Below are 25474 nucleotides of genomic sequence, written 5' to 3' on the forward strand. Positions count from 1 at the left end.
CCTGTTCTAGCTTTGGATGGTAAGAAGGAATGAGGATAGAGAAGCCGTAGATGTGTGCACCCAATCTTGTACTTTGACTTTGGTCCAGAAAGGATGTACTGCAGTGAGTTGTAGAGGAACTTGCTGGAGATGATATTTGTCCCTCTGCACCTCTATGCTCCTCTACCCAGCTCTGAGCCCACGAGGCTGACTTCAGCATTACAGCTTCGTGATTCTTTTACCTTTCTGTTCACTTTCTGCTTTGGCCAGGGGGATTCCCCCAAGGAACATGTGAGGGAGAAGGGAGGGTAGGGTAGGCAAACCCCTGACTCCCTCTCTTCCACCAGACTGTGTTGCACTGTTACAGCTGTTACAGCTTTTTTTTTTGTTGTTTTTGTTTTTCCTTTTGGAGACAGGATCTCCATGTAGACCCAGCTGGCCTGGAGCTCATTATATAGACCAGGCTGGCCTTGAACTCACAGAGATCCGCCTGCCTCTGCCTCCGCGTGCTGGGATTAAAGGTGTGCGCCACAACACCTGGCTCTGTTATAGCTTTTGACTATCAGTGGCCACACTTCCCATTAGGCATCTTTTTTCTACATCTCAGCCTTGACTATTTCCAAGAATCCCTCCCTCTCCTCCAGCCTGGGGACAGGACTGGCTTCCCACTCCTGTTATTCCAAGGTGCCTCAGCATCCCTTATTGTGCATGGTATCTCCTTTCATCTTTTAAATACATAGTGCATTTATTAAACTCTGACTCAGATGCCCCTACTGAGGTGCCTGCTTTTCAGCCTGGTCCTTGACTAGCACAGCCCCAATTTAATTTTTGAACTCTAGTAAGAAATATCTTTCAAGAAATCCCACTTCAATTTGGGGTTCAGCCCCATCACTGTAAACTGGGAAGGAATGGGACAGCTGGGTAGATGGGCTCTTGGTGCTCTTTCCCAAACCCACTTTTCTGCAGTCAGTGCTATGAATAGCATCCAGAACTTCCCACCGTGTATAGGTAGATACATACTGCCTTGGCAAAGGACTGGTGCCCCTTGCAGCAGAGGCTGGGTTTATGGCCAGCTTGTGGCCAGAAGTCTTTATGGAGCAGGTAAGAGGATTTTCAACAATGAGAACCAGGTAGTGCTGAATAAGCTCAGATCTACTGGCTGAAGGAAGCAAGATCACAGAAATCAGATGAATTCTCAGCATCAGGACACATCATTTCCTCAGCTGCCTAAAAACAATATAGAGCACCACATGGGTCCTTCCTGCATCCATGTACCAGAAATACCAGAAGCCCCATGGAGACAGAGGAAAACAGCTTTCAAAGAGCAAGCGTGAGCTAGAGAGCAACTTAACTAAGAAATTGGGGCTTTAAAATTCCATTGCATTGAAATGGACTAAGCTTAATATTTTTCTCCTACCACCAGAAGTCTAAGAGTTCACAACTAGATCAGGAATAGATCAAGATGTGGTGTGAAGTTTTGTGACTGTGCTATAGGAGATTTTGAAATTAAAACAACCATGCATACTCTGTATATTTAAGAACATACATAGAACTGTTTTTATAAAAGATAACAAATACGTCTGATTCTAATGCAAGAATTATACTACTCCATTGGCCAAGTGAGATCTTTGGTAACCAAGTAGGCTATAAAGTACCCATCAAATGATTTTATACCTGCCTTTACTATATCTAAAATTGGCCATTGATATTCCATTTAAGTTATATATATATGTAAAATGAACCAGATCCAGCAAAAGAGTCATTGTGGTCAGGGCCCATGGTCTCAAGTTCATGGCTCTAACTAAGGTTGGTAGAACTACAAAGCTGACGTCCTTGTCTTACTCTGTTTTGTGTTGTTCTATTAGTCTCCAAGAGTGGATAATTAATTATGATTACAAAGATAAAGATTTGTTTCCTGCAGTTCTGGAGACTGAGAAGACAAAAGTCAAGTGGACCACATCTGGAGAGGGTATTCTCTCAATCTATCCCATGGATAAAAGTGGGAGGGCAAGAGAGTGTGCATGAGGTAGTGGGGAAGGAAGCTGGACTCAGTTTCACCTAATTCCATTCCTGTAATAATACACTTCTATAATAGCATTAATCAACTCGTGATGATAAAACCCTCATGACCTCATTGCCTCTCAATACTATGGCACTAGGAATTAGTGTTCAGTACCTAAATTTTGGGAGACCTGTTTGAAACACCTTATGCCTGTTGGAAGAGTAGCCATCAAAGTTTTAGAAGCTGCAAATCAGGAGGCGAGCTCTAGGTTAAAGTGCCACTTTCAGCCTTGAAAGGAAATCACCTATTGTCATCCCATGGTCTCAGTGCAGAATCTCAAGTCCCTCTGGGCATTAGATAATGGATTCATTGCCTTGATTGAAACTACAGATAGCTGTACACTAAAATGATTACAAAGTATGATTTTGGGCCAGTGACCAGGTGAAACATGTAGGCAAACACATGAAAGTTACAGATTTTTTAAAATATAAAATAATCTTGTATTATACTCTTGAAGTAAGTAAGTTCAGCTGTGTAACCAAGCAAAGGAGGAAAGGTATGTATTTTCATAAAGAATACAAAACTATTCCCAGATTTAATAAAAAAGAAATTCAATAAAACCTCTTAAATGAAAATTTACCATGTCTTAAATAATAGACTTAAGACTATAATATTTATTACTTAATTATATTTCCTTCATAATATGTGATAAAAATAACCTCAGGATTTATTATAAAACTTCAAAATATCTACTTATTCCCCAAGGGATAAACTATTGAGCTAATCTTATTAATGTTGGAGTTATGATTATCTGTAAATGCACAAAAACTAATACAAGGCAACTCTAGAAGAGTGGAAATTAAAGCTGTAAAACAAGTTTATTTATTAGTACCCTACGTTCTTCACTTTACTTAACTTATCCCTCAGTCCTGAATACTATTTCTCATGCATTTCTACCATCCAACTGCTTTTCTTTCATCTGTTAGTAACGCCTATCTAATCTATTACTGGATTGTATTTCCTGTTGCCCTGGAGTTCTGGCAGAGGCTTCACATGCTAGGAGTAATACAATGGGTACCTTACATCCTCACTTCTTGAATCAAAGGTTGAAGTCTAATCGGGTCATGTCAAGAGTTTTAAAACTGGTTCTTCTGAGGCTGAAGACTGCTTATTCTAGCCTTTGAGAGTAGGGTGAGGATGGAGCAGGGAGACAGTAGCATTGTGGGGAATTTGTATACACATACAAGAAATCACAATAAACAAATAAGAACCCCCACCCCACCTCCCAGAAATGACCAATAATATCGTTTTATGTGTTTCAGTCCACATCTGTTCCTGTATACTGCAGTGTACACACTTTCCCTCCACATTTTAAATCTCAGATATCAGACAGCCTCTTACAGTCAATAGTGTCTTACTACAAATTGGCAGTATTTTAACGCTCCTAGTGGCATTTAAAACGATAGGTATCTTGACATCTTTGACATGTTAGGTTTTAGAAAACAATACACTCATCCTCGAGTACCCGTGGTAGACTGGTCCCAGGTCTTCATGAGATTCCAAAGTTCTCAGATGATAAAATTTTATATAAAATCATGTACTATTTGCATATAACAGGCATACTTGCTTCTGAATACTAAATCCTCTTTATGTAACTCAAAATCTAACACAATGTAAATGTTATGTACAAAGTTATTACACTGTATCGTTTAGGGAATAATATGGGGAATCTCTGTACATGTTCAATGAGATAAATTTAACTTTATTTATTTTAATTTTATGTGCATGAGTGTTTTGCCAGCATGTATACTTATGCCATGCAAAAAGCCAGAAAAGGGTGTGGGATTCCCTCAAATTGGAATTATGGATGTTTGCTGGCTGCTACGAGGGTGCTAGGAACTGAACTCAGGTCCCCTGGAAGAGCAGCTAATTCTCTTGACTGACCACTGGGCCATCTCTCTAGCCACCAGATGCAGTTCTTAAAACAGTATTTTCAATACAGATGATTGAATCTGTGAGTAAGGAACTGACAGTTACAGGGTCTGACACACACATATCTGTGTAACTAAAAATGAAAGTTTGTAATTTGACTTTGCCCAGACAACTTTCTCCTGTCATTCTTTTTTCATCTCATTTAAAACTTGACCACATCAAATGTTCTCAGTTGGTCCTACAGTGTATTTAGAGCTGATGTTACCCAAGCCAATAATCTGGTTCATAAGAGCATGCTTGGTTATGTTCTTCAAGCATCTTTTCCTTTGACCATCTAGTGACACATGGATAGGAAATGGTTCTGTTCTGCAGAAATTATCATCCTACTTTCATTAATGATGACTGTAGACAGTATAACAGTGAAGACATACTCTTTGGATCAAACCACTACAGTTCTACTCCTCTTCAACTTGGCTCTGTAATGATTTAAACCTGTCTTTTCATCTCAAACATAGGGATAATCATGTTATCCACAAGGGTAGGTTATGAGGGATTCCATTTTTTCCCAATACCAAGGCCTGTGTCTAGCATATGATATTCAGTAAACATGTTAACTCCAATATGATCAAGGAAGGAAGTAAAATCTTTCCTTGAGTGGAATTATTGCAACTTCAGTTTCCATGAGAGGAAAAGAGGAAGTTATTACTCTGAACTTAAAAGTTACTAAAAAAATTTCACTGTAGGGATGAGCCACAAACATATAAACCCTAAATAAAATCACTACAGGGTAGCCTGCAATTACATATAAAACAAACACCCAAATCATCACACCGTGCTCTAATCCTTAGAAACGTACCTTGTACGTTTGGAAATGCCCCTCCTGGAAATTGCTTAAAGAACTGGAAAGGACCTTGAAGTGGCCTCTGGGGTCCACTCTTGGGATTTTAAACTAAGACAGAAAGGACAGATGGGCAGAACAAGGCTAAATCAAGTACCAGTAGAACAGTAGTATGCATGCAGAAGTCTCCTTTAGGGCAGCCTGGTGTTATTTATTCCTTTGAACACAGCTTTAAGAATTAAGTGCTATGCAGGATTCTCGTCTCATTGGATCTGTAATCTTCCTTGTTGTAAGGCCTGATGGTCTGACTTCTGAATTTCTGTGAGCTTTTTCTTTATCCTTAAAATAAACTTCATTTTTCATTTGAGCTAGTATAAATGTATCTTTAAAAAAAAACACTGAGTTGAACAGAAATATAAGTTCACAATTCAGGTAAAAGCGATGATTTTGGACTCCTTTCCACATTTTATCCTTATAATTTCAAAGACTAGCCATGACCTCAAACAAAGTTAATTAAATAGCAAATTATTTGTTGCTTCAAACTGGCTTTCCGCCAACCCTGAGAAGTCGCTGTATCATTCACACAGTCTTTATGGTGTCTGATATAAATGGTTTACTAGCCTAAAACAGACATGAACAGTAAGTGGTAATTCCCTTCTTTGTTCTCCCAGAGTTTATCTTCCTCCACTTCGCAGGGGACCAGCTACTGAGCAAATCGGTCGTCACCTAGTCCCACTGACTCTAAGGAAGCAGCATTGCTCCAGGTGTTCCAGTTCTCAGGGGCAGATGGGACTGTAGTGACCATTACTGGTCTGTGATCTTTGATAGAATTCCCCAGTTTCAGAAAGCCAACATTATCAATCAGCCACTTCCCTCCCTCCTGGGAGGACTGTTTGTTGAGACAGCCTGTTTCCCAAGGCAGGCTGTCTCCTTGAGCAAATGGTCCCAAGAAGAGATCATAAACCCTCTGTCTCTCAAGATAAATCAGAGCAAGCAGTTCCAGGACTAAGGGGCCAGAAGGGGGCCATAAACATCTCGAGTGCCCCTGATCTGCACATAGTCAGCCAGCCACAGATTTATCCTACATAAACTCCAATGGCTCCTATCCTGGGGCAGGAGTTGATGCTGGCATTCGGTAAGGCTGCTGTTTCTCACTGAGGTGTTTCAATAAATTCAGTCTTGTCTGAAGTCAGGTATGGTCTCCTTTTTTCTCTCCTACTGTTCCTGTGTTCTGTGCCCCATAAACCTAACAGTCTCCATGTCAATTCTGATGGCAGATCTTATCATTAACGCTAGGCCTTTCAGTAATGGAAACATCTAATTCATGAGAGTCGAAATCCCAGTAATCCTGGTTAACCCGGAAGAGCTATAGATCCTTCTGCAACTGCACTAAGATATCAGCCTGAAATCCTGGAGGTGGAAGATACAGGACAGGTTTCTTGAGTAATATGTATTTGGGAAGGTAAATATAGACCACATAAATGGGAACTTGTCTTTAGGAATTCTATTCTTCTTACCTTGCTCCAAGAAACAACAGGTAAGCATTCTCTACAACATATTTGAGGGCTCGGCTTATCATGCCTGGTCATTCACAGTGAGGGCCTTCTGACAGCACAGGCCAAGTTAGAACCAAGGGTTCAGTTTGGGTCGTACTACTGTAAGTGGCAGCTAATGGTTATGTGTGTTCAAGTTGATTCCAGGAGTTTCTAGGGGTTAAATCTGAAGCTCAGGAGCTACAAGAAGTTGGACTGTTTTCTAAGAAACCAAGTAGCTAGACACAGGCAGAATCCAGGTCTCAGAGTCCAAAGCTGTGTGCAGGACACTAATAAACAAAGCTCCCACAGGAATGCCATGATCATGGATCCCATCACCGCACAGTACCTGCACCACTCTCACACCCTGGCTACTTTCTCCCTCATGTCATGTCTGTTTGATTTTATGGGCTGGTCTCTCTGGAATGTAAACACCTGAACAGCAGGAACCTGCCTGGCTGCTTCTAGTCCACCACATATGCTTAGTACGATGATCTACATTAGTATGATGATGACAGGGCAGACCATAGCTTTTTTCAAGAAGAAAGTATTAGATCTGTCTAGACCACTGATGAGAAAAACATTAGGCATCTATAGAATTTCAAGAGGCCACAAAGGTGAACTTCCTCCTCTACCTTCTGAGAGCGATCAGACCCTCTCATGGGGACAGTTTCTGACATCTTGAAACCACCATCTCCTGGAGATGGGTGCTCTCTTCACCTCCTTAAGTTCATTTTTCTTCTCTCATAAAAAATCTTAGATGTCCATGTTAACCCCCCATCACCAGCTCAGTCCTAGTAGAATACACAGAGAAGTACTATCGGGCAGTAATGTGTTGTTCTCTAATGATAACTCTTTGGCCTTGAGAGAATTTAGGAGGGTCCCCAGCCTTTCAATTGCTTCAAAAAGATGACAGTATAACAATTTAAGTTCTTAAGCTTTGGGGGATTTCTCTCTCTGAATGATGCTGAATTATAAAAAGACCCCAAACTCAGACAAAGAATCTGCCTTTTCTGCAGGCCTAAGTCCTGCTGCAGTGCAGGAACCTTCAGCAGCTTCTCAGTTACTTTCTGAAGGGAACAAGTAAGAAAAAAGTTTTGTTTTCAATCACATACGAGGTGCCAAGTACAGCCTATATCTTATCTTGCTTATCTCCCCGCCCCCGCCCCCAGAAGTGTATTAGGCAGGTAGTATCAACTAGCAAAGGTCTGAGATTTTTACCCAACTTGCAAGCTAACAAGTTACTCTGGTATAATTTCATGACTGCTGGCACAGACCCAGGACTCCTGGGTCTGAGACTCATGGCAGAATAAGTACCATGAATGTCACATTCAGATTGGTTTCCTTTGCCACAAAATCCCACAGAGGGTGATGTCCCTGTAGATAAATGTATCTAGAAGGATACTGTTCACACACTGGGCTTGCATTCATTTGTAGAACTCTGGGCACAGGGAATCTGAATCATTTTTAGGAGGCCTTAAACAAACCTGTCTGCTCTTTGCACTAGAGGAAGACATGATCTTTATTACACTGGACAATAAGTGAAGCTGATTTCTGCTCCCCAGGAAGATACTATTTCTGTCTTCCCAGGTTCTCTTCTTTGGAAAGGAAAACTTTTGTTTGCTTGTGAGACCTGCAGAAATGCAAGAGGTCTGTGGAGCAACCTCTTTGACAGGTAACATGTTTTCCATTTTCCAATGAAGAAACAATTCAGAAAGTTTGTTGTCTTTCTCAAGCTCATATACTTAATGAATAGTGGGGCTTGGGATTTAAATGAAATGCTTTTGGCTTATTGAGTTCATGCTGTTTTTTACTTGACCACAACCCCTCATGCAGGAACTGGACTGTGGTAAAGTATCATGTGTACTACTCAAACTCCCATCAAACCCTCTGCACCAAGAACTGGGGTTTATAGACTGTCAAAGTCTGGAGCTTTGATAGCTGAGGCCTCCCCACTGGACCGAGCCCAGTGTGGCTTCATGTCTTTCAAAATCTCTTGCAAGATGTGCCCAAATGACATTTGCTGAATTAATACCCTAAAATAAAAACATTAAACCATCAAGTCCTCTAGATGCTGTTTCCAAACTGTCCATCATATTTCCTACCCCTTATAATTTTTGTTGCTATGACAATGACTCACACTTCACCACATACTCTGCTGAAATCTTAGCCATGTTTCACCTCCCTGCTTGCATTCTTTCCTTACCACCCAATTTATATAACACTTAAATAAATATTTTGAGTACATTACTTTCATCATGTCAAAACCCAGTTCAATAAATAGTCCATAGATGGATATCCACAGTGTCTAGCCTAAATTTGAACATTCTTGTACACACGGTGGATTATGAGTGATAATTGTTGACAGACTGCCTAGGATTTTTCCCACCAAAGCCTCCATCTCAGGCAGGCTGTCTGTCAGCACACAGTGTTCTATCCATTCCTATGCTTTTCCTGCTACCCTGGGAGTCTTGAAAGCCTCTTTTCTCTTCCTCCAGTTTCTCTTCCAAGAATCCTACCATGCTGTCAATAACAGTAGAGTAACAATAACATGTTGTGTGCCTTAATTTGACTGGAAATATTAACTTGTTCACTTTTATATAGATCAATGTATATTACTATATAACCACATACTATGCATAGAGATAGACCATATTACGAATTTCTTTATAAGTTGTACCAAGTTATATACTATTACTATAAATATAATCAGATGCTGCCCTATGTTTATTAGTCTTCTCAAAATATGAAGAATGCATTTTCCTTCTTAAAGTATAAAGAATGCATGAATCATCACTATAAATAATATGCTTCCCAAGCTTTGACTAAAACCAGAAAGTATATCTATAATGTTCAGCCTGAGAATGTGCCAATCATTTGAATAAATATTTTATGTTTTGTACCAATAATTTTATCTAGGGATGCATCTGAGGTTGCAGCAATTAGATAAAAAATTTAGATCTGATCTTTCCCATTTTTATATATGCCATATAGGTGACAATACAAATGACTGGAGAGGGTTACAAAGGACTCTAGCTGTGAGTGGTGGTGCATGCCATTAATCCCACCACAGAGGCAGAGGCAGACAGATCTGTGTGAGATTGAGGCTAGCCTAGTCTACAAAGTAAGTTTCAGGCCAGTTGGGGCTACAAGAAGACTGTCTCAAAAAACAAAAAAACAAGCAAATGAAAAAACCATCAACAACAAAAAGGGCTCTAAAGACAGATTTTTAACAGGCTAAAACCTGATTGTGGCTAAAGGTGGTAATAAGGAGCTGTCACAGATTGAGATCCTCAAACGTGTGGAATTACTTTCTTGCGTTTCTCACCCATCCATATGAACAAAGGCAAGGACACTCTTCTGCCTGCAAGAGTAAGCCTATCATCAATGCAAAATTCTCAGGTTAATTGTATACCAATAATTAACTTTGTGGCAATCAAAGTCCACAAAATTCAAAGGAATGCTAAAGATGGCAAGAAGCATAGGATCCTAAACCATTAGTCAAGTGCCATGTGGACCTGAAGGATGGCCAACCCTCAAGGACCTCAAACTAATTAAAGGTCCCTGCAATGCACATTAACCTATCTTTTCTGCAGCAAAATGTGACCAGGACTTTGAGAGTCCAAGATCACCTCCAGGGTGAGAATATCTGAGACTAGCCTTCATTTACACAAGGTTTCCTGGTCCCATGTCCAACTTATGCCTGTAGGGGCAAAATGTGACCAGGACTTTTGAGAGTCCAAGATCACCTCCAGGGTGAGAATATCTGAGACTGGCCTTCATTTACACAAGGTTTCCTGGTCCCATGTCCAACTTATGCCTGTAGGATGCTCTGCAGTGATGGGTAGAGTCTATTTACTCTAAGGGTTCAAAGACACTTTCCAGGGACATGGGGATGCCTTGATGTAGGGTATCATCCTCTCACTGGGCTAAGGACAGAACATGCCACTGCATTAAGCCCAGTTTTAACCATTTTGTAAAAACAGCTGGGCCATCACATCAGGATCCCCATATCAGCTACATATTTGAGATACCATATTGTATTCCAAGCTCTCATCTGTGGTTTTCTAGGGTCAAAAACTCTATTTCACCAGTTTAAAACTGTATTTTCTTCATATTCATTTTTTTCTCTCTTTCTGTGTCTCTCTCTGTTTCTCTCCTCCCCCTTCCTCCCTTCCTCTCTTTCTCTCTTTTGGTGGTGCTGGGGATCACACCTGGGGCCTCAAGACAAAAACTCTACCAAGTGATCTATAGCCTCATGCCTCCTTCATATTTTCAGATAAACAAACCCTAAATCCCCACTTCTTTGTTAAAGCTTCAAGATTAGGTTGAATCAGGCCCTTCGTGGCATGATGAATGGCCCTAGAAAATTAGTTCTAACTGGTAACTGAATACATGCACAGTAGAGGAGATCAGCCCCTGGAATGATTGTTTCTGCTAACAACGCTCCTTGGAGACTGATCTGCCAAGCAGCCATCTAGTGGTAAATTCTGCAGGCTTCATTTCCTCACAACAAAATCGAGAGCAAAATGAAGAGCAAACTATTACCTGACTGTATAGTATTCTTCAAAACATTCTCTATTTCAACTGCATGGTTCATTATCTTTTTCTTCCTTGAGAACATGAGGTGCTTTTCTCTACACCTAACTGCACTACATTACAGTTTTCTACCTTATTCATAGTAGGTACTCAAGGTATTTTTGGACTACTTTAAGGTCTATAAATTAATTCTTATACAGCAAGGGAGGCATCTTGCTTCTGTGGTGTTGAGGATAAAATGACCAAGACACAGCCAGATAATAATAATAATAAATAATCATGGCAAATAATAAGTGCTAAAGAAGAAGCAGTCAATACACATCAGAACACCAGATATGCTGGTGCAACTAGTCTTTTTTCTTTGAGCATCTTGCTCCTTCCAGCACATAGTGGCAGAGGCTAGCTTTCATTCTATCAATATCCTGCTTAAGTTTCTATCCTTAATTTCTTATATCAAACAAATCCTAACTTCATCACCCTTGGAAAAGCTATGTAAGAAAAGTGAGAAAGATTAAGAGGAAGAAGGTTGTACGTGGCATGATGAATGACCCTGGAGTTTTATTTCCATTAGATGATGGAAGACACACACACACACACACACACACACACACCAGGGTTGAATCTACTATCCTGACAGCTTGAATCCTGGTACTTACCTGGAGCTGTTTGCAGTAGAATTAAGTATCACTGCATATCAGCAGGACAGAGTTGTGCTATGTTTTCAAACCTCACTTATCATTTATGTTGATGACAACATGTCAATAAAAGAAAGCTTTACTTGACTGTGAACATGGTTGACATTAAAAACAAAACAAAACAAAACAAAAAAAAACCCTGCTTTCAATGACGCCAAGGGAACAAGTACAGAAGACATCAAGTTTTCTGAAAAAAAAAAAAAAAAAATGCCAGAACAGAGAAACTTAAGTTCCTTACAGGTGGTGTGGTGGGCGTGTTCCTCCAGGGACTGCTTCTGAGCTTCACTGTGGTTCGTGGACTTGACTCACAACCAGAGTGAGTTGCCCAGACTCAAGCTTTTATTCCTGACACGAGGTCACATGGCCATGTCTGCTGATGTTCCAGTTTCAACACCCACACTCAAAACCAGGAAGATATACTAAATCATTTGTCATTAAAAGATGTAAACCCCAGCTTTTCCAGTCTCCTGATTTCAGAGAAGATTAAGGCATTTAGGATATTTTTCTTGTTTTGAACTATTGTTTGCTAGTCTTGAAAAGCACCATTTCATCCAAATACAAATGGGGCATGCTGGATAAAGGTATAAGTCAGACCCAAACAACTCAAAAATAACCTCATAAAAACACAACAGTCACAAGTTTATGACTAAGAAAGCAAATACATAGCTATGGAAAAATAAAAAATATTTAATGTTCCTGATGGATAGACTCCAGGAACTTCCTTCTGAATAAATCCTCACATTGTCTGAGGAAAGGTAAATATGAACTATTACAGGAATGAGACCTGAGGAACCCAAAACACGTGGACCAGGGAAGCCTTAAGTCTTTTCCTCCTCTCTGCATCCCACCCTCATTTCATAATACCCCTACCCCGTATTCACAATAATCTCCTGGGGATGGCTCAGTAGGTAACAGAGTTTGCTGTACAAACAGGAGGACCTATGTTCAAATCCCCAGCAACCAGGTAAAAAAAACTGTAGGTATGCCTGTAACTCCCAGCTCTGTGGGGAGTAGATTCAGGGTTGCTGGCTGCCAGCCTAGTAGTTCTAGATTTAGTGAGAGAACTTGTCTCAAGAGAATAAGCTACAGAGTAATGGAATCCAGCCTGCCAGCCTCCTCTGGTTTTTGCACACACATACATATGCATCTCTCTCTCTCTCTCTCTCTCTCTCTCTCTCTCTCTCTCTCACATGCACACACACACACACACACACACACCACACCACACCTCCTCCTCCTCGTACACAAAATCACCTCATGGAAGTTGGAAATGGATATCAAGCCAGAAAAAAGAGAGAACTCCAAATTCAATAGCCAGCTTTGTAAATTTACCCTAAGCAAAAATCTTGTTTACACTGCAAAAATCCCCAGGGTAATAAATTATTTTGAATTCAAATTCATTAAAAAAAAAAAAACAACACTCATTTCATTAAAGTAAATTTTTTTCTTGTCTTCCTTTTTAAGCCCCCAAAGCAGACTTTAAAACTGGACATCCTACTCACATATTTGGTTAATAAGTCTTCCTAAGATATTCAGGCTACAGCCAAGGGCTCTGAGTATCTTTTTATCTCCTATAATCCCTGGAGGGAGTGAGGCAGAAGCAAGCCTGCACCTGATCAGCTCCTCTGGACAGGCTGCATTCCATCCTAGGTCATTTCTTGGATGCTCACCCACCTTTTTAATTGCTGGGTCAAACTTTAGGGCAAGTTCAGGAAGAACAATAACATCATTCCATTGGTAGTGGAAGATACCCAGTATTAACATGGAGCAGGACAAATTGTAACTTTTATTACCACAATCTGTTTTAAGAAAAGTGTAGGTAGTAAGAAAGACCTCCTCAGATAGGCCAGGTCTTTATAAAACTCTCTAGCTCTTACAGTGTCAAGGCTGGGGCAAGGGGGAGATAGTGCTGCCATGCACATCAAGTCTCCTCTTGTGACTCAGCTGAAGCTCTGAAAAGCATTGGTCAGAGTCATCCTTTAACTTTAAACAAATCAATCCCACAGTGTTTACGTTTTCCTGAATTCTCTGACAGTAGCTGCTACTGAGTATGTGTTGGTGTAATTCCTAAACAGATATGTATAGAATAATCATTGCAGTATTTCTAGAAATTGTGAGAGAGGAACAAAAGTTAAATCACACACAGTACTTTTCAGTCATTAAAAATAATGAATTGGGCTGGTCATGGTGGTGCAGACCTTTAATCCCAGCACTCAAGAAGCAGACACAGGAAGATGGCTGTGAGACGAAGGGCAGCCTGGGATAGTTTACATAGAGAGTTGGAGGACAGCTGGGGCTACAGGGACACCTGTCTCAAAAAGAAAAATAAAAAAGGATCAATGTGTAATGACCATCAACAGTTTTCAAAGTATATTACTAAATGCAAAAGGCGAGTTACTGAGTCATGTTTGCATAGGACTCATTTGAGGGAAGAATGAAGATGCCTTTGATATGTAAGCATGACTGTCTATAGTTATCAGTTTGCACAAGAACTTGAGGAAGGTGAGAAAAGATACACAGAAAATCGCTAATTCTTAGCTAGAGCAACAGGTGATAGGTCAGGACGTCCCTATTGGACAGGGAGAAGAAAATTAGCTACTGCGTTTTATTAATATACTAATTGACTGGTTACAATAGGCACATAATTGTTAGCTTTTCACTTGTATTTTAAATTATCATTTTAATAATAACAAATAAGAAAGGATTTTAGAAGTTCAAGGATTTAGAAGTTCAAGACAAAAATTAAATTCTAGCTGTTTAAGTTTTTGAATATCCAGACAATGGGACTTTAAGTCCAGGGTCCCTATGGGCTCACAATTGTTATAGAAAAAGAGTCTTTCCTAACTTTTATCCCAAAGTACTCCAACACCACTGAAGCAAATGCTTTGTCCTAGTTTTCTGTCTGTTGCTATGATAAAACACTGACCCAAACCAACTGTGGATAAAAGGGCTTATTTCATCTGAGAATTCCCAGGTCACAATCCATCACTTAGGGAAGTCAGGAAGAACTCAAGCAGGAACTTGGAGGCAGGAACTGAAGCCCACATCAAGGGGGAACGCTGTATATGGCTTGCCTCCCCTGACTTGCCCAGCTACTTTTCTGCAGCCCAGACCCCACCTGCCCAGGGATGTCACTGCCCACAGTGGGCTGAACCTTCCTACATCAATTAACAATTAAGAAAATGCCTCACAGACATGGCCACAGGCCAGTATGATGGAGGGAATTCCTTCACTGAGATTCCTTCCTCCCAGGCAACTCTAGTTTGTGTCAAGTTGACAAACTCTAACCAGCATGGGCCTCATTTCTACTCAACTCAACCAGGGATTTATTATTGTACCTTTGTAGTGGAATCAGAGAGCATCTGAGCACAAAGTATCACAGATAGGGTGTTATTAGGTTTGACCAACTGGATGTCCAGTGAGGCATTTATTATAGATCAAGACAACAAAAATGCAGGCTATGTTAATCATTCAAAATAGATTACATATATACATTACAGAAAATCTATGCATCATAAAACATCACTTTCCAGGAAAACAATTAATATAACACAAAGCTCAAAATACCATGCTGAATTAAATTTTTATATAAATTAGCTAATGCATGCATTCTGCATAGAAAAAGTCTGTAAGGGCTAAAAAGATGGCTCAGTGGTCAAGAGCACCAGCTGCTCTTGCAGAGGACTCAGGTATGGTTCCCAGCCCTCACATGGTGACTAACACCAGTCCATAATGCCAGTTCCAGGGTAATCCAACAACTCTTCTAACCTTTGTCAGCATTGTACAACACAGATGCACTTACATACATGCAGACAATACATTCATACACATAAAAAATAATAAAATATTTATTTTTTGTTCTTTTTGAGACAGTGTATCTCTGTAGCCCCAGCTGGCCTAGAACTCACTTTGTAGACCAGGCTGGCCTTGAACTCACAGAGATCTGCTTGCCTCTGCCTCCTGAGTGCTGGGATTAAAGGCGTGTGCCACCATGCCCAGCTAAATAAAATATTTTTTAAAAAAGGCTGTAAACAGGAATTTCACAAAACCTTCAAAATAAATATAACTGGGAAGAGGAATTATGAGTATTTTCACTACTTCTAAGTACATTTTTGTATTTTTCAAATTTCTTCTCTGTACAAACATATACTAAGAAAAAAATATCTTTCTAGAATGGCATCCTTGTGGCCCCTCCATCATACTATCTTACCTAGTAAACAGCTGGTCTGTCTAATCAAATGGTTTCTAGATTGTGAAGTTTTCTCAAAATTAACTGCTTCCTCATATACACCCTACCCTTTATTCTGTGCCAGCACTTATCACATTGAATTTAGTGCTTATTAGTCATTTCCTATAAACACCACCAGAATAGAGACATGGCCATAATCATCTCCAGCATTTAGTATGGCTGGGTCATACTTGACATTTTCCAAAGTATTTGATGAATAAGTCAGTATATAATAGAATAAAAATAAATGACAATATTTTATCCTATGAAACATGAAGATTTACCGTAGCCCCAAATCACCAAATAAACATCAAAACCAAGAAGGCTTGTGGGTCAGTGAGTTCTTCATAAATGAGGGTGTCATGGAGCTTAAGAGAGACTAGATGTAATGTTGGAGTCACAGGTCATTTTCCCCCACCAGTGAGGATCAAAGTGGGTCCAGGTTTTAGGAGGTGGCAGAGAAGACAGTGTCTTGAGAAAGCAACTGGGTAGGACAGAGAACCAGTCTCCAAATCCAGCTGTCTTAGGGAAAAGTTCTCTTTTCTTTCAAACAGGGCTCCCATTCCTACCCTAAAGAGAGTACCCCACTGTCTGAGCTGTCCTAGGCTCCCAGACACACAGGCTTCACTCACCCTGGAGATAAATGACTATGAAGGAGCACTTAAAAACTAGGACATGTTGAGTTATTGAGACATGATGTCTATCCTTTGTCTCTATTTTCTGAAAATACTTCCTGTATTGCAAATGACATTTGGGGGTGGGGGCAAATGACATTTTTTAAAAGAAAATGCATTGCTACATCTGTTGTTAATGCAACTGCAGTAAATTTTCAACACATTTTTAACAGACTGATTCTCCAAGTACTTTCTTAAAAAGAAACTCAAACTATCTTAAGAATTTATTAATGGAATCTACACCATGCAAAGCATAGGAGGAACAGGCCTAAGCCATGAAAGTCTGCAAAATGACTGAAAGCAGGCCTTTACAGTCAGTGGCTATGAACACACATGCTCTCCTCCAAATACGCATGCTCACCTCCACTTCACCTCAGAAGTAGATCAGTAGCAACCATTAAATGTCTCAACAACCAAGGTCTTTCCCCAGGTCCTGAGACCTAGCCAGTGCAGTGAGGTAGTGAAAGACCAGGATACTTTACCCAAGGTAACAGAAGGAGAAACACGATGAAAGTCAACCTCGGAAAACATGCCCTAAGATTCCTAAGCACTTTTAGACCTTGTTTCTTTGCTTTTAATTTTTGTAACTTTTATTAAATTTGCTTTTTGACAATTTCACACATGTATACAGTGCATTCTGATTACTACCACCCTTCACACCCCTTTTAGCCCCCACCCCCAACCAAGGCCATCTGTGTAGTCACGTGTTCTCCATTGGCGCCTGGTGGGCTCATCAGCAGGTATTTAACTGAAAACAATTTCTGTCCCTCCCCAAGACTCCATCAGTAGCCAGTAAGCAAGCAGGGAGGAGGAAGTCCCCGTGAGCCATTCCTGATCCATGATTTACTGTTGACAAGCCCAGTCTTGTGCAGGTCCATTGTTGGCAGCCGGCAGCTGCTACGAGATCCTGATTGCATTAGCTGTGTCATGCTCAGAAGAAAGTGCGTCACAGCCCTTCTCCCTGTCTTCTGGGCTCTTATATTCTAATGCCCGCCCCTACTTCTACTGTGTTCCCTGAACCTTAGACGAGTTTAGGGCTGAGCACTCAACCACCACCTGTTCTCAGTACCCTGAGTAGCTGTGCAGTTTGTATTTAGCTTCATTTACATTTTCTTCCCACAGGGGATTCAAATTGCCTTAAAAGGTTGAAAGGGCCTGTAGAACTTCCCTATAGCCTACAGCCTCTTCAGTTACCCTCACTGTACTCTGAATGCTCTGGAAACTAAAGACCTTCGTCTCCAAAAGTGGATAGACATTAGGTTCCTTCTCTTGGAGAACTAAGATCACACTCACTTCAGGCAGGGAGCTTTGGTCTTGTTAGTCTTGGCTTGAAGCCTAGCATGCAATCCTAGTTCCTGTTAGAGCTTTGATCGTGTTGACCTTCTAAGATCTTGGCCTCAGAAGCCAAGGGCTCACTCAGAGGCTCCAGGGCTAATCCAGCCTGTGACCTGCCCCATGCATGTGATCTGAAGCTGGGTAAGTGCCCAGCCTTACCCCAGTACACTGGAGCAGCAAATCTTTTTACTACTGTATGTGGGATATTTTGTGACTCTCTCTTGCATTTCTTCCAGTGAAGATACCAGCAACTCTATTGTTTTAAGGAAGAGGCGCACCCACATATCTGTTCATACTCTCAAAACTGAAGGGACAACCCGTTATCTCTGAGGTTTGGTGGCCTTTGAGTCCATTTTGACTCTAACTAGTTATGCACACTTTGCTTAGCTCCTGACACCTCCTATATCCGAATCCTTATTATTGACGGGCCAAGAAAAGCAATGAGAGAAAAGGCTATAATCTTTTGGGGTACCTCTTAGTTCAGAGTAATCATTGACAAGGCACCCGTTTCCAAATTACGGCGTAACTTCAAGAAAATATTAAATTTCTTGCTATTTTATAATCAGGAAGTTTATATAGCTGGTTAGTGCTTTCTATTACATTCTACCTTATTTTAAAAGGGCATTTGCTTTAAAAAAATTCCTTTTGCTTATTCAGTCTCTTAAGAGTTTCTACGCCCTACACTTTGTAAGAATCTTTACTCTGGAGAGTGGCAGGCAGACAAAGGCAAGTGTCCCTTGATTTGGGGGCAAATATTTCCTAATTTTTTTTCTGGAAGTAAAAGAAACCAGAAATAAAGATTTGCTGCAGAAATAAAAGGCCGAAGTTACAGCACAAAGAAAGATTTTCATCTGGAAAAGGGATATTGGAGACTGTGGGAAAGGCTTACTTAAAGGAATAGCTCCCAGCTCCTCTCAGCAAGCAATAAAGCAGGTAGACCAAAATTTCAGCAAGAATGTTTGAGTCTGCTTTAGGAAACACGTCAGATTATAAGTTAACCCAAGCTCCTCATGACATAGGAAAGGTAGAGGAAGTCTTTTTCTGATGCCAGTGGGAGACTCTGCATGTTTGTGTGATTAGAGGCTCAGACCTGGCCAGGGTTTACTGAGGAGCATTTGTTTTTCTTTCCTTTTCCTTCCTGCCTAATCATTTGAAATATGGCTATACCTGTGACTCTAGGGGGGCAAGTGTGGATGCTGAGTCTGTCACTAGTGGGCTAAATGGTTGGGAGTGAGATTCTTGCTGACTCTCACCTCGGTGCTTCGTGTGTCACATAAGGCTGACAGCATGTCATAGCTCTGTCTGTTTAGGTACCATGGTGATGAGTGAAGAGCAGAGTCTAAGAATAGTCTAAAATCAAATACAGGCATGGGGGCAAGGGGCAGTTCTCTTTTCATGGAAATTTGTTATATAATTTCAATGGAATCTGATAAATACTGAAGCATAGGTTATGTGTGAAACGAGCACCTGTTTCAAATGATTAAATGTACTTTTTAAAAGTAAGGATACAGAATAATGGGTTGTATGACATTTTCATTCATGTTTGCCATGTTTTGCTCATATTCACCCACCCATCACCTTGCTTCATCTCCCATCTCATTGGTCCCTTTCCTCTCCCAAAATAGTCCTCTTCCTGCTTATATGCCATATAAATATGTATTTAAATCTACATTCCACATACAAGGATATGCAATATTTTCTTTCTTTTTCCCTCCCATTATCGTCTCTTGTTCATCCTTACCCTCTTCCTCAATACCTCTTCCTTGCCCCCACTTAAACATTTTCATTTCTTATATTTGTATTTGTATGTGTATTAAATCTAGACTCTCTATGTAAAAGAAAACATTTATCTTTCTGAATCTGGCTTATGTAGCATAACATGATGATCTCCAATTCCATCCATTTTCCTGAAAATATCATATACTTTATATAAGCAGACAGAAAATATAATTCAGTAATCATTCAACATGCTGTGACTTCTTAAGTTAATTAGGCTCTTGTTAGGGCTGGGAGATGTCTCTGGGGATAAAGGGCTTGCTGTGCAAGTATGAGGAACTGGGTTTGGATCACCATCACCCATCTAAAAGCTGGATGCAGTTGCATATAGCTGTAACCCCAGCACTGGGAGACAGAGACAAGAAGAATCCAGTGGCTTGCTGGTCAGCCAGTCTAGAAAGTAGTGAGCCCCAGGTTCAGTGAGAGAACCTGTCTGGAAAAAGGTGGCGAATGATAAAGACACCTGACAGGACCTCAGGCCTCCATATGCACATGCAAGGGCAAGTTCATACCCCCCCACACACACAGGGACACACATATACAACATAGACACACACGCATGAAAGTAACTGGTGATTATTGACCTTACATGGAGACATAAGCCCCAATAATAATTACTTACATTTTCTTTATTTGTAGGGTGCATGCCAAAACATTTTATGCATTAAAATACATAAAATGCAAGTAAGCCTTTACACTAATGAAGATGTAATTAAAACTTTGGAACTACCCCAGATATTTCTGGAGCTAGCACAAGTTCATGTTTGACTTTACATTCTCTCTGCAAGAGTTCCAAATATTAAGGGTATGCCAGGAGTTGTGGTGCAAGCCTTTAATTCCAGCCCTTAGGAGGCAGAGGCAGGCAGATCTCTGAGATGGAGGCCAGCCTGGTCCACATAGTGAGGCTGGGATTAGAGAGACCCTGACAAAACCAAACCAAACCAAAACAAAACAAAACACAAATATTTTTGTCTGATAATATTTTAATAAGTTTGCTAAAATATTGAGCATCAGTTTTAGAGATACACAATTAAATACTGAAGAAAAATCAACTAGGTTCTTGATATAATGTAATATGCTGTGCTAAAATTGAAAAGAATGAATGGTTTTCTTAATATTTCTTTTGAATGATATCGTAGGTGCTTTGATTTATAGAAAATAGTGTAGGTCATGTGACTGTTATGGGCACACAGCAAGGGGACTATTCAAGATCAGTGTGCATGTGTGTGTGTGTGTGTGTGTGTGTGTGTGTGTGTGTGTGTGTGCGTGTGTGCGTTTCTTTCTAGCTGTACTACCTAGCTGTACCCTTGGACTACCTTGAGGTGACAAGGCTCCTAGTACTCTGCCTCTGCTTCAAAGAGACCACTGACAAAACACAAATATTAAAGGTAAGGGATGAAAATTTGAAATAAAATATTAGAAAGTTTATGTTTCTTTGTTTCCTCTAGTGATGATTCATACATCTAAAGCCAAATTTCAAGGCATCATTCCCAGTCCACTGTATTGTAACTTTGGAGGTCAGTCTTGAGGATGCATGTATTTTTATACTCTGCAGGTGGCATTGATGACAGCCAAGGTTGGAGACCACTGATTTTGCATAAAATGCCATGATACAAGATGCACCTCTGTGGGTCCAGCACTATTTTAGTTTCTGGAGACATCTCTGTTATCAGGGCAGGCAGGGCTTCAGCTCTCCTAAAGAGAGCTGTGGTAAGCTATAGGCAACAACTCACCTGCTGGCACAGCACTATCAGCACACTGGGGCAGGGCAGAAAGCGACAGGTTTCTGTTCCAGTGAAAGGTCAAGAAGGGATTGAGAAGCCAGGGAAGCTCCTCTGTGATGGCCCAGTTGTTCTGCCCTTGAAACAGAGTTGCCAGGTAAAATTCTAAAGAAAAACAGCTTTCTAGGGAGGTCACAGCTAGCTCGATTGCCCTGTTTCATATATCTGTTGCTATTTATTTATTTAGTCATTGTCATTTTTGACACAGGGTCTATCTGGTAGGTTTTTAAAAACCCTCCATTCTTCGTGAAATATTGAAAAACATACTAAGAATATATCATTTCTTCCAGCTCTTTCACTGTTATCAACTGCCCTTTCAATTATAAAATTGAAATTGCCAAGGGAAAAGTCATATGTGATACTGATCTCATAATGGAATATAAAACTTTGGTTCATAAACAATTGGGGAATTAAAGAACACGGGTTTGCTATTAGCTGCTTGTTGTTTTTGTTGCTGTTTTGCTAATTTTCAAAAAACTCTTGTCCTAACTTCTCTGAATCATGGTATCTAAGATGACTAGCTCTTAAATTGCACTATCAGTGTTCTTAATAAAAAGCAGTTCATTTGCTTTCTGAAAGTCTGAGCAAAGCGTCCAACCCACCAGCTAGCTCCTCCTCAGCTCGCTCAGCAAAGCACCCAGCAGCTGCTCGGTGAGAAGGGGTTGCACAACCTGCATCCTTCCAATAGTCACACTGGACTTGGGAAAGAAGGGCATCTATACCCTAGACCCTTATACTTTAACAGTTTGTATTTTAGTAATTATATCCAAAGGTTCCATAACCTCTCAAAACAGTGCAACAGGCAAGGAGCCAAGCATCCAAACATAGGAGCCTGTGAGGGACATTTTACACCTAAACTATAACAAGTGGTGAAGTCAGACACTCCCCCCCCCACCCCCTACCCCTGCCAAAGCATATCTGAACAGAGGGAGACATGGGGGAGAGGAGGGATAGGAAAGGGAAATAGAACATAAGCAGGGTTTTTAAAAGCTCCTGAGCCCTTCTGCTCTACTCCACTACAGACAGGTCTTAGCTGTAATCCATCCCCCTGAGAATCATAGTACAATTTAATGAGGCCTTTGGAATTAGGTGAGCCTGGATCTAGCTCTATCAACACAATTATTTGCTGACTGACCCTACCACCTCACTAGCTTCTCTGAATTTTCACTTTCCTCCTCTGTAAAATAGAAGAAATAGTAGTAACTATCTCAAATATTTATTTGAGGATTGAGTGATATTCAATTATATAAACTATTGGGCACAGTATCTAACACATACAAATAATGAATAAATATTGGTCGTGATTATTATGACCAACCCGTGAAGCAGAGCTGAATTGCCTGGTCAACACTCTCATCATTAAATATTTGTCACAGAGGACATGGAGGCTAATAAAATCTTTCAAGAAATCAGACCAGAAACACCTGTGATAAGTGATAAAGTCAGCTCTCACCAGGATATTCACATAAGGATCTGGCCTTATTAACAATGTTTGTGCCTTGGTGAATGCACATGAGTGTGCAAAGACTCAGGCCTACCATCAAAGCAGGTGGGCAAAAAGCTTGGGTGGTATTTGGAAACAATAGCATTTTTTTTTCTGTGTTCCTGAGAACTCAGAAAAGTAGGCTGAACCCTAGCTGGTAAGTTAACACACAAAACACAAACCAGTGCTTATTTCTTCAGAAATGATTATGGGTTCTCTGTAAAGATGCTGTGGTGCCCCAAAACAAAGAAAGACAATTCTTCCTTCCCCAGCAGGTGAAGCACTCTGGGAAACAGCAAGTCCTCTAGCAGCCAGGTGATGCCACAGCAGGTTTCTGCTCATTTATGAAAAGAAGTTTCATGAATCACATTACAACTACTGCCTGGGTCTCCCCCTTGCAGACTGCTTTTTAAGTTACCAGTGAATACTAAGACTCCATGCTTAGACAAGGGAAAGTGGAGGTTCTGAGGTTTCCAAAATTTGGATTGCTACAGATTAGCCCCCAAAGAACTTCATGCTGCTCGGGTCATCTGAGTTCTAAAACTTTGGTGCACTAAGGACAAGTATCAGTGTGACTCCGTGCAGTCAATGCCTAAAGCTAAACAGCTGGTGCCCTGAGTGCCAGCCAGGCTCCTCAGGAAAACAGAAATTTCCACTTGGAGTCAAAGCCAAGCCCAACCCATCCCACTCTTCTCCTACAACAAAGGCCTTGGGAAACAGTGAGGAGAGGACAAAGTTTGGAGATGTGATCAGAAAAGCTAGTGACTGCACACAACTATGCCAGGACTCTTCACCCATAGTGTTGTTCAAACCCTTAATGATTCTGCTTAGATTCTGCTGTAGAATATCAAGTTCCACACTCTGTTATACCATGCAGATGCTGTTTCTCTCTTTTTAATGAATTTACCTTGGTAAAAATTATAAATACAGAAACAGTTAAAATTATGATAAAATTATGATAAAATTATGTTGGCATCCCATAAACATGAGGAGGGAGAAACACCGAGCTATTTAAAAAGCCCTTGAGGACTGTGTTATTCATTTATTTCTTTATTTCTTCTTTTTCTCATAGTGGCTCTCTCTCTCTCTCCTCTCTCTCTCTCTCTCTCTCTCTCTCTCTCTCTTCTCTCTTCTCGGATAGTAGGGAGGACAGCAGGCCTAAAGTACTTGATCTTTGTGATGGTTTGCATGAGAATGTCTACCTTAGGCTCCAAGTTTTGGGACATTTTGTCCCCAATTGGTGGTGCTGTTTGGGAAAGGGGAGGTTCTTAGGTTTCCAAACTTGGATTTAGGTTTTAGGTCACTGGGGGCAGGCTTTGAGAGTTCTTAAGCCTTGCCAGATTTCCAGCTGCTTGCTCTCCTTTTCCTGTGCCTGCTTGAAGATATGATTGCTCAGCTTTCTGCTCCAGCCACTCTGCTGGCCATGCCTCCCTGCCATTATGGAGTCTAATCATTTTGAAATCGAAAGCCAAATAAACTTCTTCCTTCTATAAGTTCCCTTGGTCATGGTGTCTTATCACAGCAACAGTAAAGGAACTAGTACAATCTCACACTAACATGTTTGTATCTTGTTTTTCTATTTTGACAACTACATTTAAGAGCAACCAGCATCATAGCTGTGGTTGGGCATCTTACAATGCTGCACAGGCTGTATATGGTAATGAGTAGGCTCCTCTACACTGTTTCAATCAGAAGAAAATATACTCCATCCAATTTTAAGCATAGCATCTCTTTGAGATTTCCTTTGAAACAAAGAGAAAGGAATTAAATTCATATTTCAATGATACTATGTTGGGGACCCCTGTTGTGTAAAGTAGCAGTCTCTCCATGTCCGGATAGCCCACGGGCTCGGCGTTCTATGTAGAGTCTCCTTTTATCAGCAGGGCACCTTCCTACCTCTCTTTCTGACTCTTCTTTGAAGTGGCCGCCACAGATACCCTGCCAAAAAGATGGCCTCTGGCATAGGAACTGCCAGGTTTTCCTGTGTGATAATCAGATAATGTCTGGCAGCCTGGCAGGAGCCCACCACCACATATAAAGAGGGCATCCTAAAAGCACCTATCAATTAAGGCTTTTACCACTGCCCCCACAGTATAAAATATCCTTGTTTCCCCTAATTAATCAGAGTTGAATCAGTAAGACCTTGAGCCGAGCTGAGTCATTGAATAAAGGAGCGGTGCCACTGAATCTGACTGAGCTGAGTTCTGTGTCTTACTGCCTATGATCCAGCCTCCCAGAGAGGGCTATCTCTTCATAAGCCACGACTCACAGAGACCCTGCTTTCGCCGTTTCTCACACCTCCCCTCATGACCTGGTGGCCCACGGTCCGAACTTAGAGAGAGAGTGCAGGGTGGAAATTGAAACAGAACCCAACTGGGCAGCTGACAGTGGTCCTAGAGCCGCCAGCTCTGGTAGCAGAGACCCACAGCAACGCGGTGCGGGACACGAGCGCACCCCAGCAACGCGGCCCACCACAGCCCGCGGGAGACCACGCCACACCCAGCAGCTGGCGCCCCGAGATTCCCGCACCCCATAATACTAGAAAAGGGACATCTGGCTTTCTCTCCATCAAGAAAAGGAAAAGCTCACCTGAGTTCATGAAACATATCAAGCAGGCAGGCAATGGGTGTGATGCAGATGCCAAAGGAAAGTTTGTTCTGCAAAATGATGCAGTAGGAGA

At 40.9% G+C, this 25474-nt stretch overlaps 1 protein-coding gene across 7 annotated transcripts in view; it reads right to left on the bottom strand.

The window, feature by feature from the left end:
• The window catches only part of Tpd52l1 (TPD52 like 1), a 100879-nt gene that overhangs the window by 40523 nt on the left and 34882 nt on the right, over positions 1–25474 (bottom strand). Inside the window, exon 1 of one of the 7 annotated variants that reach the window (XM_008834257.1) lies at positions 11756–11816. The exons of the other annotated variants lie outside the window; for them this stretch is intronic. The gene's annotated coding sequence lies outside the window, so the exon portion shown is untranslated. Of the gene's footprint in view, positions 1–11755; positions 11817–25474 lie in introns of those variants that run through there. 7 annotated transcript variants of the gene reach the window in all.

This window comes from Nannospalax galili, unplaced genomic scaffold, assembly GCF_000622305.1.
Source record: "Nannospalax galili isolate Female #2095 unplaced genomic scaffold, S.galili_v1.0 scaffold597, whole genome shotgun sequence".
NCBI classification, from domain to species: domain Eukaryota; kingdom Metazoa; phylum Chordata; class Mammalia; order Rodentia; family Spalacidae; genus Nannospalax; species Nannospalax galili.